Genomic DNA, 12,543 nt, shown 5'->3' with positions numbered 1-12,543 from the left:
GCCTGGTAGGCTACAGTCCATGGAGTCACAAAGAGTCAGACACGAATGAGAGACTTCACTTTCCTTTCCTTTCCTTTCTTTAATGCTATTATTTAGTCCAAACCCTTTCTCCTTGTCTCTAGTTGACCGGGACATTTTAAAAAGTGACTATTCAAAGCAATACTGCTGTGTGAATATGACTTTATTCTACGACTTGTAGAGGTGAATTCTATGTCCTCAGGATGTTCTTTCGTTCTTTCCTATACAACACTTGAGGAGAACAGGCTGATGTCATCCCCAGGCATCTCTTGATTTCAAGATATACTCTTCAAAGGCAAGAGAAACACTGGCCAGAGGACAAATTATTTCTAAGAAAGACGTGAAGCTGACGCGTGAACAGGAGGGAATCTCCTGGGGGCTCAGGTGCACTCACTTTCTTTCTCATCTGTGGCGAGTCTGACACTGAGTTTCTTTTAAGTGAAGCTGTGGAATCAATCTCATTGTCTGGAAATTTTAAGTGGGATTCAATGTTAAGCAAGAGTCTCAAAGGGAAATTGTGGTTTTGAAGACAAGTTGAACTTTTTTAGTTCAGCTTTTAGGAGTTAGATTGTTTTCTCTGCAATAACGTGTGACGTGTGTGCGTTCAGTCGTGTCCGACTCTGTGCGACCCACGGACTGTAGCCCGCCAGGCTCCTCTGTCCATGGGATTCTCCAGGCAAGAGTACTGCAGTGAGTTGCCCCTTCCTTCTCCAGGGGATCTTCCCGAGCCAGGGATCGAACCCTCGTCTCCTGCACTGACAGGTAGATTCTTTACCATTGAGCCACCTGGGAAGCTCCAATATCATATTATATTTTTCATTAATTGAGTAATTTTTGTACTGAATTTTACTCTGTTATATATATTTTATTATTATTATTATTTTTTATTTTTGGGGGGCTCCAAAATCACTGCAGATGGTGATTGCAGCCATGAAATTAAAAGATGCTTACTCCTTGGAAGAAAAGTTATGACCAACCTAGATAGCATATTCAAAAGCAGAGACATTACTTTGCCGACTAAGGTCCATCTAGTCAAGGCTATGGTTTTTCCTGTGGTCATGTATGGATGTGAGAGTTGGACTGTGAAGAAGGCTGAGCACCGAAGAATTGATGCTTTTGAACTGTGGTGTTGGAGAAGACTCTTGAGAGTCCCTTGGACTGCAAGGAGATCCAACCAGTCCATTCTGAAGGAGATCAACCCTGGGATTTCTTTGGAGGGACTGATACTGAAGCTGAAGCTCCAGTACTTTGGCCACCTGATGGGAAGAGTTGACTCACTGGAAAAGACTCTGATGCTGGGAGGGATTGGGGGCAGGAGGAGAAGGGGACGACAGAGGATGAGATGGCTGGATGGCATCACGGACTCGAAGGACGTGAGTCTGAGTGAACTCCGGGAGATGGTGATGGACAGGGAGGCCTGGCGTGCTGCGATTCATGGGGTCGCAAAGAGTTGGACACGACTGAGCGACTGCACTGAACTGATATGTATGACTCTATTCTGAGTGGTGTGTCCATTAAATGACCAGGAAAGCCTGTCCTTGCTGCTCTAAGAACAGAGTGAATGTTTGCACGGCTCAGATGTATTCCTCCGTCCTTCCTGGGGACAACAGTCAGGGGGAGATTTGTCGATGTGCTACTCCAACACTTCTATCATTCTATGATGAGAAACACAGATGTTTGCAAAGCATCGGGTGTTAAGTGATGAGGACTTTCCCCCACGGCTCCCGAGTGAGGAGGCCCCTTCCTGTTTCAGCTTTCCGCTTCAGTCGTCCAGCCTCCTATTCACCCCCCTCCACTCTTCCCCTCAGGTTGTAATGGCGTGGCTTTGGGCTCTCACACTAAAATCTGTTCAAGATTTGTGAATCTCACCCTCCGCACCTGCCCAGGTGTAACACTGGCCCCTTCTCCAAGCTGATCGAAAAGAGTAGAAAGTTAAAAGCCACACAAACAAAAGAAAACTGCTTTGTAGTCAGCCACAGGATTCTGTTCATTTTGTTCCAAATCACTGCAAACTCATCGGTCCTCAAAGCCAGGGTGTTTCACTGAATCTCAGAGAGGCTAGTCTTGTTGGCCGACGCTGAGTACGGGGGCAATGCACAGAGCTGACCTTGACGTTAGGGTTCTTTAGAGATGTATCTCCACAAGGCTTAAAAAACGCCACGGTCACTAACTGGAGTGGATTATATCAAAAAAACATGCACGCTAACCTTGTAGCTCAGTCAGTAAAGAATCTGCCTGCAGTGCAGGAGACCTGGGTTCGATCCCTGGGTTGGGAAGATCCCCCCGGAGAAGGAAATGGCAACCCACTCCAGTAATCTTGCCCAGAAAATCCCACGGACAGAGGAGCCTGGTGGGCTGCAGCCCATGGGGTTGCAAAGAGCTGGGCACGACTAAGCGACTGACACTGACTGACTTACCGATTGTACGGTGACACTTTAGCTTTTATTATGGAGACACCAACTCCAACATAAAAGTCATTGTCCTCTGTTTTTTTTTTTTTTAAATTTAAAACAGACTTTAAGTCCGAAGAACAGTTACGGGCCTTACAAAGACAACATTTTAATAAAAAGCACCGATGGTGACAGTGCAGCTGAGAACCTCTTAGGCCGAAGGTGTTATTTACCCAGAATTAATTCCTTCCATTTCATTTCGGCTTCCTTTTTAGTTTGTTTGTTTTGGGTTCCAAGTCTTTAGGAATTATCTAGCAGTGCTTTGAATATAAAAACATTTGTTCCTATGGCAGGATTTCAACGCCATCCACTCACATTGGGTTCCTGGAAGGTCTATTTCTGCTTCAGTTCTTCTAGAATTTAAGCTTCTAGGCTGGACACAGAGAGGAAGGAGACAGGGGTATTTTGATCTTTTTAATCGGGGGGAAATGGGCCCTTTTGAAGGTCTGCCCTGTACTTCCCATGAGTCAGACATCTGACGACGCGAACGAACTCGGCTGTCTACACCACAATGGGCTTGTTCGGGTGGGAGGTCAGGGGGCCCAGAATCACAGGCCCTTCAGGCTCCCAGGTTGGACAGTTTCTTAAGAAAATTCTGCCATGCCTAAGGTGTTTGGAAATAAATTTGTATCGACCTATTTAAACATTAAGTTTACATCCACATCAGTGATGTGTGTAGCGCCTTTGCCCCTGGCTCTTGAGGACACACGTGCGTAGTCTCTCTGATTCAAGAAGGAGAAAACCAGGCAGAAGAAGATGGCCGTCGCTCCACCCCAGAGTGAGAAGATTTAGGCCTGGGCCACCTGGATTGGCCGTTTCTACCATTTTCCTCTGGTTATTATTTACAACCGCTGGGGGAAAGTAAGAGTCATTTCAAAAATTTGCCAGTCAAGCCATAGCTTTCTGTCCCAGGCACGGCCTGGTGTAAGAGTGCGTGGACGCGGGCGCCCAGCCTCTTGTCCAGACTGCCCCGAGGAGCCGCACGTGGGCGCTTTTTCCACGTGCGGACTCGACGGCTTCCGACCGTCTCTTTCTGCTGCGTGACGGAGGATAAAGTCAGAGAACGTGTTTCCATTTCCAGACGGCATTTAGAAAGCATGGTATGTCTGGTAAGAATTTCGCTCGGGGTCGTTTTAGAAAGCCTGCAAATGTTTACTAAGGACGGGCTGGAGGTGAATGAAAGAAAACAAAGGTCTTGAAGACTGGCATTCCTGATCCAAGAGAAAAGCGAGATGCTTCGGTGCTCTACTTGTCAAAACATTCCATCAGCGTAGGAGACCAGGGCTTCCGGAGGCAGAGCTTGAGGCTGGCTCAGGAGCAGAGGACAGTGTTCCTTCTCTTCCCCCAGCTTATCAGGTCTCTTAGGGTCTGTGTGGGGCTTTCAGCCAAAACTGAAAACGGCATTACTGGCGTTACCTGGCCTCTGAACCCACAGACACGTTTCCCTGGGGGCCATGAAAGGAAGCCCAGGTCCCCAGAACTGCCAACTCGAGATGCCAGAACCCAGTGAATCACTTTCTCACCATCCCCAGGGCTGGTGGAGGGTGTGGACCGCTGGTCTCCCAGAGGGTTTGCTCGCTGAGGCCACCGCCCTGAATCCACGCGCCCCTTCCCCATGCGCGTGCACCAGCCGGCTGCCCTGCAGGCTTCATTTCTGTGCTTCTGCATAAACCATACTCTCACCAACGTCCCAGCTTCACATAAAAACATCTAACCTCAGTCAAAGGGTTCAGAGGATAGGGACCTGCCAAAGTTAAAAAAAGTCATTTTCTTTCTCAAGTTCATTCTCTCTTCTGCCTGAGCTCTGAGAACGAATGCTCTGCTTCTTTCGTTTGGATGGACGTTTAGAAAGAGTGATCTTCCCCGGGTATTTCTAGGGAGGTAGACACTTCACGGAAGATTGGAGTGTTTGAGGCGCTAGGTAAGCACCTTTCTTTAGCAACACCTAGAGACAAGGATGTACTTTTTCATTATGAAGGAATTTGGTCAAGGCTGCCGGAGGGGGGTGTGTGTGTGGTTTCTCCAGAAGAGGGAAAACTGGGTAAATAAAATATGAAAACATTTAGATTCTGTCTCTGTACTCAGATACTGAGCGGCCCATGGCCCAGCGCGTCATTATTAATCACGGATAATGGTGCTACCGTAAATATGTCCTCTGCTGACTCTATTTTTTTAATCAGATATTAATATGTGCTCTGCTGTTACCGTAGGCAGCTGTGTCGTGGGCAATTGCTGTTGCAGTTGATAAATGCTGGGCCACAACCGTCATGACTAATTTTCACCAAGGGTTTTCTTGATTCCTATTATTGACTGATGCATTCTACCGGTATGAAACAGGAATCCAGGGTAAACTTTGTCATGCGTCGTCAGAGCCATGACGCTTTCAATGATCATAGAAATAAATTTTTCTGTAAGTGCTGACTTTCAATCATCAGCTTCTGTCTAAAATGATATTCTCTGAGTCCATGTAGTGAGGAAGTATTACAATTTTGTCTTTTTAAGATTTTAACAATGTATTCTTCCTTTCCGATAGGCTCCAGATTGGACGTTTATCTAACAAACTGTGACTCACGTTAGAATGGTCCTTTGAAATTAAATATTTACCACACTGGGGCAAAGTGCAGGGGAGTAAGCCGGGGTCCTGCAATCCCCTGTCTGTTCTCCATCTGCGCAATTAAATCGTTTCTACAGCAGAGTCGAAAGTCCTACTTTAAGAAAATGCTTACTTAACCTCGCTGGAAAAGACCCTGATGCTGGGAAAGATTGAAGGCAAAAAGGAGAAGGGGACAATAGAGGACGAGATGGTTAGATGACATCACCGACTCGATGGACATGAGTCTGAGCAAGCTCTGGGAGTTGGTGATGGACAGGGAGGCCTGGCGTGCTGCAGTCCATGGGGTTGGAGAGAGTCGGACACGACTGAGCAGCTGAACAACAATCTCGCCGGAAAGAAGGCAAGAGTGATGTTATGGTCGGAAGCTGTTGGGTCTTGAGCACCAAACCTGTCCTGAACCAGACAAGCAGACAAGGGGCTTTCCGAAGGGGAGGGTCTTGATCGGAGCTCGAGCTGGCAAGGGAAATCCCCCTAAGAGACCACGGGGTTAAGGGGGAGGAGGAGGGACAAACCGATCAGGAAGCTATTCTTCACCGACTGAGGACACATTCTGCGTACACGCCTTCTCCATCATGCCGGGCACTTGGGTCCATGCACTCTTGTGACAAACCCTTCTTTTTGTGAAGATATAAGCTTAGCAGTTTACAAGTCTTGGTCTGACTTTCACGAAACCCTGATTTTACACTGTGCTTTATTTTCATTTCAGATTTAATATCTAGACTATTTTTACCTCTTCACCATGAGTTTACCATGTATTTCCTCCAATCTCTACCTTGACACTCACAGCTGTGATCTTGATAGTAGCCACTGGCCATAAGGGGCTCTTCAGTTTGAATGTTAACTAACCAACATGGGATAAAAATCTAAAATTCAGTTTGTCCATCTCACTAACCATATTTCAAGGGCTCACACAGCCATGGTGGCTGGTGCAGGTAGAGAACACGTCCCTCTTGGCAGGAAATTCCTTCCACGAGCGCAAGGCTGGGGTATCAGGCAAAGGTCAGGGGTGTGACCTGCTCTATTTGCATCCTTGGTGCCTAGTTGGGGCGACAGATGTGCAAACGATATTCACTGGATGAATAACTTCACGTGCAGCTGGCGCTGGCTGCGCGTCACTGACCGCCTGTGTGCGAGGCCACGTTCCCTGGCGTCTCTTTTTTAAAAGTTAATTATTTGTGGCTGTGCCGGGCCTTCGCTGCCGCCCACAGGCTTTCTCTAGTTGCGGCGAGCGGGGGCTACTCTCGGTTGTGGCACGTGGGCGTCTCATTGTGGAAGCTTCTCTGGTTGCAGAGCACGGGCTCTTGGCTGGAGTTGTGGCCCCCAGGCCTAGAGCACAGGCTCAGGAGTTGGGGTGCGTGGGCTTAACTGTCCCAGGGCATGTGGGGACTTTCCAGAGCAGGGATCGAGCCCATGTCTCTGGCATTGGCAGGCGGATTCTTTAAAGCTGAGCCAACAGGGAAGCCCCTCCTGGCATCATTTTTGACTAGAAACCGTCCCCAGTGGACTGACTCACCCAAGTACGTGCCGCACCAGCTTTCCCTTGAGAGCTTGGTGACTTGAGCAAGTTATAAGTTGGGCAGCTTCTCTAAGGAGGTCTCCAGGATGGGTCTCGCCTTAGCCCAAGATGCCGCCCTGCTCCCTCGGACCTTGCCCACCATGGATCTCACCTCCCGCTCTGCGAGGCTCACACAGGCTCCTGAGGTGCCCCTTAAGGACACCAGGCACACCCCAACCTTGGGGCCACCCCTGCCGCTCAGGGGGCCCTGCCCCCGTTCACAGAAGCACCTCCTTCTTCCAGACACGCGCCTTGTGCGCAGATGACACAGAATACAGAATTTGAGGGCTGCGAGAAGGTAAAACTCCATTATTAAAAGGAGACTAGGGTTCTTAACCGTGGCAGATACGAAAGAAAACGTCCCGTTAGAAGCGCACCACTGACATGCGACGCACGCCTCAGGCGGGCATCGTCCAGACCTGCTGTGGTGCCGCCTTTCCTGCAGAGAGGGGTCAAGTAGCCGAGCTGGCTGCAGCCACGGCGGCGTCCAGCTAGCCGGAACCACCGCCTTTCCAGACAGGCACTAAAAATAAGCCTGCAATGTTGAAAGTAGGTGAGAGCTCCGTGCAGACGAAGGTTACACAAGCCCAGAAGCCAGGCGGCCTTCTGCTGTTTCTGAATCATTCTTTGCCCTTTCTGGGCTGTGACAGTGCAGCTGATGGGGGGGGGGGGTGCTTTCTGTTAGGTCTGTGGGGCAGATCATTGACCAGCGCCTGCCCGGAATGGCTGCAGCTGCTGTGGAAAGCGGTCTGCCACAGCAGCACGGTGTGTGTGTCCCACACGAGCAAGGGTCATCGCGTAGCCAAGATGGGCGGCCATGTGCTGGGGGAAACCCACCCCAGTGGCGGACCACACACAGTGTGTATATACAGCTTGAAGATCTATGCTCTGAGCACCTTTACATGGCTCCACAGTGACCGACCAGTTTTCAAATTTACATTGAGCTGTTTCAAAGAACAAAAATTCCGTTTTTTCCCATATCCCAGTTCTACACGTTTGAGGGTGTTGATGAGCAACATGTGACAGGAGAGACCGCCCGTTAGTGAGACCACAGCTTACCTGGGAGAAGGCATAACCACGACTGCATCCGCCGCCACCCACCTCCGAGAGTGTTCTGTTCCCACTCTGCTCCTCTCTGCTTTTCACGTTGATTTATATTGTTGAACTTAAGGAATCTTGTGAGGTTAAGAATTATTTGCTCATACTTTGACCCAAGTCCAGGGACCCACAGACTGTGGGAAACTCTTAGCTCCTTGAAAAAAAATGCAACAGCCAACTTGTGCTGGTCTGTCTCTGCTGAAGGAAGTGAGCTCTTAGCCGCCCCCTTCCAGGAGCTGGGGTTTCAGTCTCGAGGCTCCTGCTGCCAGGCCCAGGGAGGGTGAACGTGGGGTGACGACCGCCCGGGGTGGGGAGATGCCGGGCCCCCAGCTCAGGTTGGCGGTACAGCCCTGGGACCAGTGACACGGTGGCTGCTCCCCGCCCCACTGCAGCTCCCGGGGCCGTTCAACCACCTCAGTGATTCCCAACACTGGGGGCGTCATCTGTCTTTGGATTACCAATTTGTGTAACACCCGACTGCCTAGGAAAACAGGTGCCTCGTGAAGGTGGATGCCGTTCAAAAGTTGAAATAACCTATCTTACCTTACTTTATGGCAAAAAACCAAAGGGCTGAGGGGCTAGGAATCTAAGTAAGTGAAATAATGATTTACATTGACCTCAGGTGGAAAAATCTGAGCACTTTTCGGTGAGGTAGTGCGCAAAGGCCAAGGCGTCTCTGTTGGCTGAACCATGGGCCACCTGCTGTCTCTCCTGATCCCTGTGCTGTGGGGCCTTGTATCCCATGGAGACACTCATTCTGCTTCAACAGGAATTCTGTAACAGAAATTCCCTTTGATGCTTGCAGCTCGAACTCCTTCAGCCTCCATCGTGTGTACAGAAAGAAGAAAGAGAAAACAGGAGAAGACAGAACCGGCCACACTGTTGGTGGGAACGCAAGCTGGTGCAGCCACCATGGAAAGCAGTCTGGAGGTTCCTTGAAAACACCAAAATGAGAGTTACCATCCAATCCAGCAATCCCACTCCTGGGCGTACACCCAGAGAAAAACACGGTCTGAAAGATACCTGGACCCCAGTGTTCACTGCAGCACTGTTTACAACAGCGAAGTCACGAAAGCAACCCAACGTCCATCGACAGAGGAACGGATAAGGAAGATGAGGTGCACGTGTGCAAAGGAACGTTACTCAGAGCAGAAGAATTCCATGTGCAGGAACGTGGGTGGCCTAGTAAGGATCACACTAAGCTAAGTCAGACAAAAATAAATATATAACATCACTTACACGTGGAATCTGAAATATGATACAAATGAGCTTGTTTAGAAAAACAGAAAGAGTCACGCAGACACATAAAACAAGTTTATGGTTACCAAGGGGAAAGTGAGGGAAGATGAATTTGGAATTTGGAAGTAACTTATACACACCACTCTATATGAAAAAGATAAACAAGGGCTGACTGTCTAGCACAGGGAGCGATACTCAAAATCTTGTAATAACCTAAACGGAAAAGAATCTGAAAAAGAACACATATACACACATAACCAAATCACTCTGCTATACACCTGAACCATTGTAAACCAACTATATATCTCAACCAAAAAAAGAACAGAAAAAGATACAGGGGCCGGACACCTCTGGGGTGGCCAGTGTGTGACCACTAGTGATGAAGCAAGTCTGAGAATTTAGTTGTTGCCTTTCTTTGTGTATAGTGGGTTTCCCTGGGGCTTAGATGGTAAAGAGCCTGCCTGCAATGTGGGAGACCTGGGTTTAATCCCTGGGTTGGGAAGAGCCCCTGGAGAAGGAAATGATAATCCAATCCAGTACTCTTGCCTGGAGAATTCCATGGACACCTGAGCCTGGGGGGCTATAGTCCATAGGGTTGCAAAGAGTCAGAAATGACTGAGTGACTAACACTTTGTGTATAGTGCCCTGTGGAGTGTTGCTGGATTAGGGTTTAACACTTCCTAATTACTCCAATAGTCTTTCCAGGAGTCATGTACAGATATGAGAGTTGGACTATAAAGAAAGCTGAGCGCCAAAGAATTGATGTGTTTGAACTGTGGTGCTGGAGAAGACTCTTAAGAGTCCCTTGGAAAGCAAGGAGACCAAACCAGTCAATCTTAAAGAAAACCAACCCTGAATAATCTTTGGAAGGACTGATGCTGGAGCTGAAGCTCCAATACTTTGGCCACTTAATGTGAACAGCTGATTCACTGGAAGAGACCCTGATGCTGGGAAAGATTGAAGGCAGGAGGAGAAGAGGGTGACAGAGGATGAGATGGTTGGATGGCATCACCAGTTCACTGGACATGAACTTGGGCAAACTCCAGCAGTGGTGAGGGATGGAGAAGCCTGGCGTGCGGCAGCCCATGGGGTCGCGAAGAGTCAGACGAACTTGGCGACTGAACAACTTAGTAGGAATACTGGACATACGAACTCTCCAATAACAGCAAAGTCTCAACTCATTTTTTAAAGCGCTTCACTGATTCACGAAGCAGCTGAAGAGAGGCCTGAGAACCACCACTCTTGAGGCAGGAGAGTGAAATCTCTTTTCCTCTCTGCCTGCAGGCCTCCCCCAACCCCACAGGGTAACAACGGTCAGGAGGCCTGCAGATGCAGAAGGCCACTGCACTGGAACAGGTGCTCGTCCGAAACTCCGAGAGCTCGCGTTCTGTTCTGGCCCCAGCGTGGAGCGGGTCTCCGTGCCGGATGTCACTGTCCTCGCCTGTGACCTAGGAGGACGAGGCTGGGCCCCTCTGTGGGCCCCCCCGGCTCTGACCGGGGAGTCCAGGGCGCACAGACAGCTGGCCTCAGCCCCGCCCCCACCTCCTGCCCCGGCTACTGGCTTGCTGGAATGATCCCTGGGGCGGGTGGCTCGGTCTGTGAGAAACACTTCTCCCCCAGTGACAACCCGCCACCCACCCTCCAGCCTGGCTCGACGCTGCAAATGAGGGCTTACTCATTCGCTAACAGGGAACAACACTGGAGCCGGAATCCAGAGCACATCTGTGCTTTCTGCTCGGACTCCCGAAGTTATTCAGTAACAGAGTGTTTCTGGTGTTGGCTGTCACCATGGTGAGGAGCACAGGAGCTGGACCCCATGCCCGTAAAAGGCAGGGCGGGCCCGGAGCTCCAGGAGCCAGGCTCTGCGGCCAGGCGCGGTTGCGGCTGCTCCGGGGGCACCGAGGGGAAGACAGGCGGCGAGGGACCCCAGGGGAGAACGTGGGAAAGAACAGACTCTGCGCCGGCTCTCTGAGCCCAGAGTCCGCCCACGGCTATTTTAGTGGATTCCGTTACTTCTGAAAAATACTATCAGCCCAAAAGGAGGGCAGAAATAGCTCTGCTCTCACTAGAATCCCATCAGGGTAGAGCTGTTAATTGGCAAAGATTTAATACACGTCCACCAGGTTTGTGGAATGGGCCCAGACATTCTGTTTTCATAAAAGATTTAATAAAGTCTATGCGACCGTCCTAACAATGAATACCTTCAGCAATGCACTGGGCTCACCCCATAGACAGTGATAAATGGGGTTACGAATTCTCAGTGGGGTTTTTTCCTGGCTTCTTACTGTCAGTCACTCCTATCCCCTTACTGATCAATATTCAACAGCACGTGTAAATCAGTCCGGCAGCCTCAGTTAGAATCACCCGGTTTGGATCTGTGTGGGCCAGAAAGTGAGTTTAGTGACTCCAAACACCCCTGCCATCCCGGTATGGGGGTGGGGGGATCACTGTCCCTGGCTCTTGAACCAACTACCCAGACAACCTCTGAGTCTCAATTTAATTTGATTTCATTTGATAATGTGTCTGCAGATTAAAGTCAAGCCCTTGCTAGGTTACCCGTGTTAATGAAATTAACCAGAAGGTGTCACTTTCTGCGTTCTGGCAAGGCGGCGAAAGACTCAAGGCATTTTCTTAATCAGGGGTGACAGGAAATAACGCCTGTGCTGTAAACTTAGTAAATGAGAATAGACCTGGAGTCCTGTAGAAATTCCCTTCTAATGACCTCTTTGAGGAGACTCTTGGTGTCCTTTAACAACCGGCTGCTGTGCGGACAGTATTGCACATGGAAACGATCAGAGGGAACTGTCTTTACAGGAGAACAGCGTTCTTGTAAAAGCATCAGTGTTCGCCTACTGGTTCCACGTTAGCTAATCACAATGAGAAGGAGCAGACCCGGTCCCCTTGGTCTGTCTGGGCTCTCTCTGGTGGATCCCAGGGAGAAGAACAGTCCAGAGCCAGGCTCCCTCCGACACAGGCAGGTCTCACAGACACGTGCGGTCTCAGGGCGCTGGTTTCTCTTCTCTGTGCCCGTATAAGGCTGAGCAAGCTGAGCTGGGGAGGCCAGAGCCTGCAAGCAGGCTTTCCGCCACTGCTCCGGAAGCATCGCTGGGAAAATCTATAGCCGGGGACCCCAGGGGAATTTTAAGTCTCATGGAATGGCCTCCATATATTTAAAAATACTTCTCCTTGTGAAATGCTGATAAAGCATCTCAACTAGCAATTCCTGAAGCACTGAGTCCCTGCCAAGAGCAGAGGAAGCAACCACAGCAAAAACTGACGCGATGCACCAGCCCATGGAGACTCTTGGAAGCTTCGATCTCCGGGCAGAAGACCACTCCTCCGCTGTGATCATTGCACCAAGGTAATGGTCGGCTGCGTGTTAGCACATAAGCTCCCCGCACTTATAAAGGGGGCCCGTCACACCTTTGACCATTTGACTTCTGGGGCGAGGACTCGGGTCCAGAAGGAGGCAGGACCTGACACCCAGCCACAGATCTGGGTCCCCAACCAGTCATCAATTCCTCCTGGTGGGTGAGGGGGGGCATGGTGACTTAAAACACTGACGCAAG

The 12,543-nt window shown here is 49.8% G+C and overlaps 1 protein-coding gene across 1 annotated transcript in view; it reads right to left on the bottom strand.

Annotated features, from left to right (window-relative positions):
* Positions 1-12,543, bottom strand: part of COL4A2 (collagen type IV alpha 2 chain) — a 157,183-nt gene that overhangs the window by 93,953 nt on the left and 50,687 nt on the right. The gene's annotated exons all lie outside the window — the stretch shown is intronic.

This window comes from Oryx dammah, unplaced genomic scaffold (assembly GCF_014754425.2).
Source record: "Oryx dammah isolate SB20612 unplaced genomic scaffold, SCBI_Odam_1.1 HiC_scaffold_24, whole genome shotgun sequence".
NCBI lineage: Eukaryota > Metazoa > Chordata > Mammalia > Artiodactyla > Bovidae > Oryx > Oryx dammah.
Note: the sequence above shows the minus strand (reverse complement) of the source record. Positions and strands in the feature narration are given on the sequence as shown.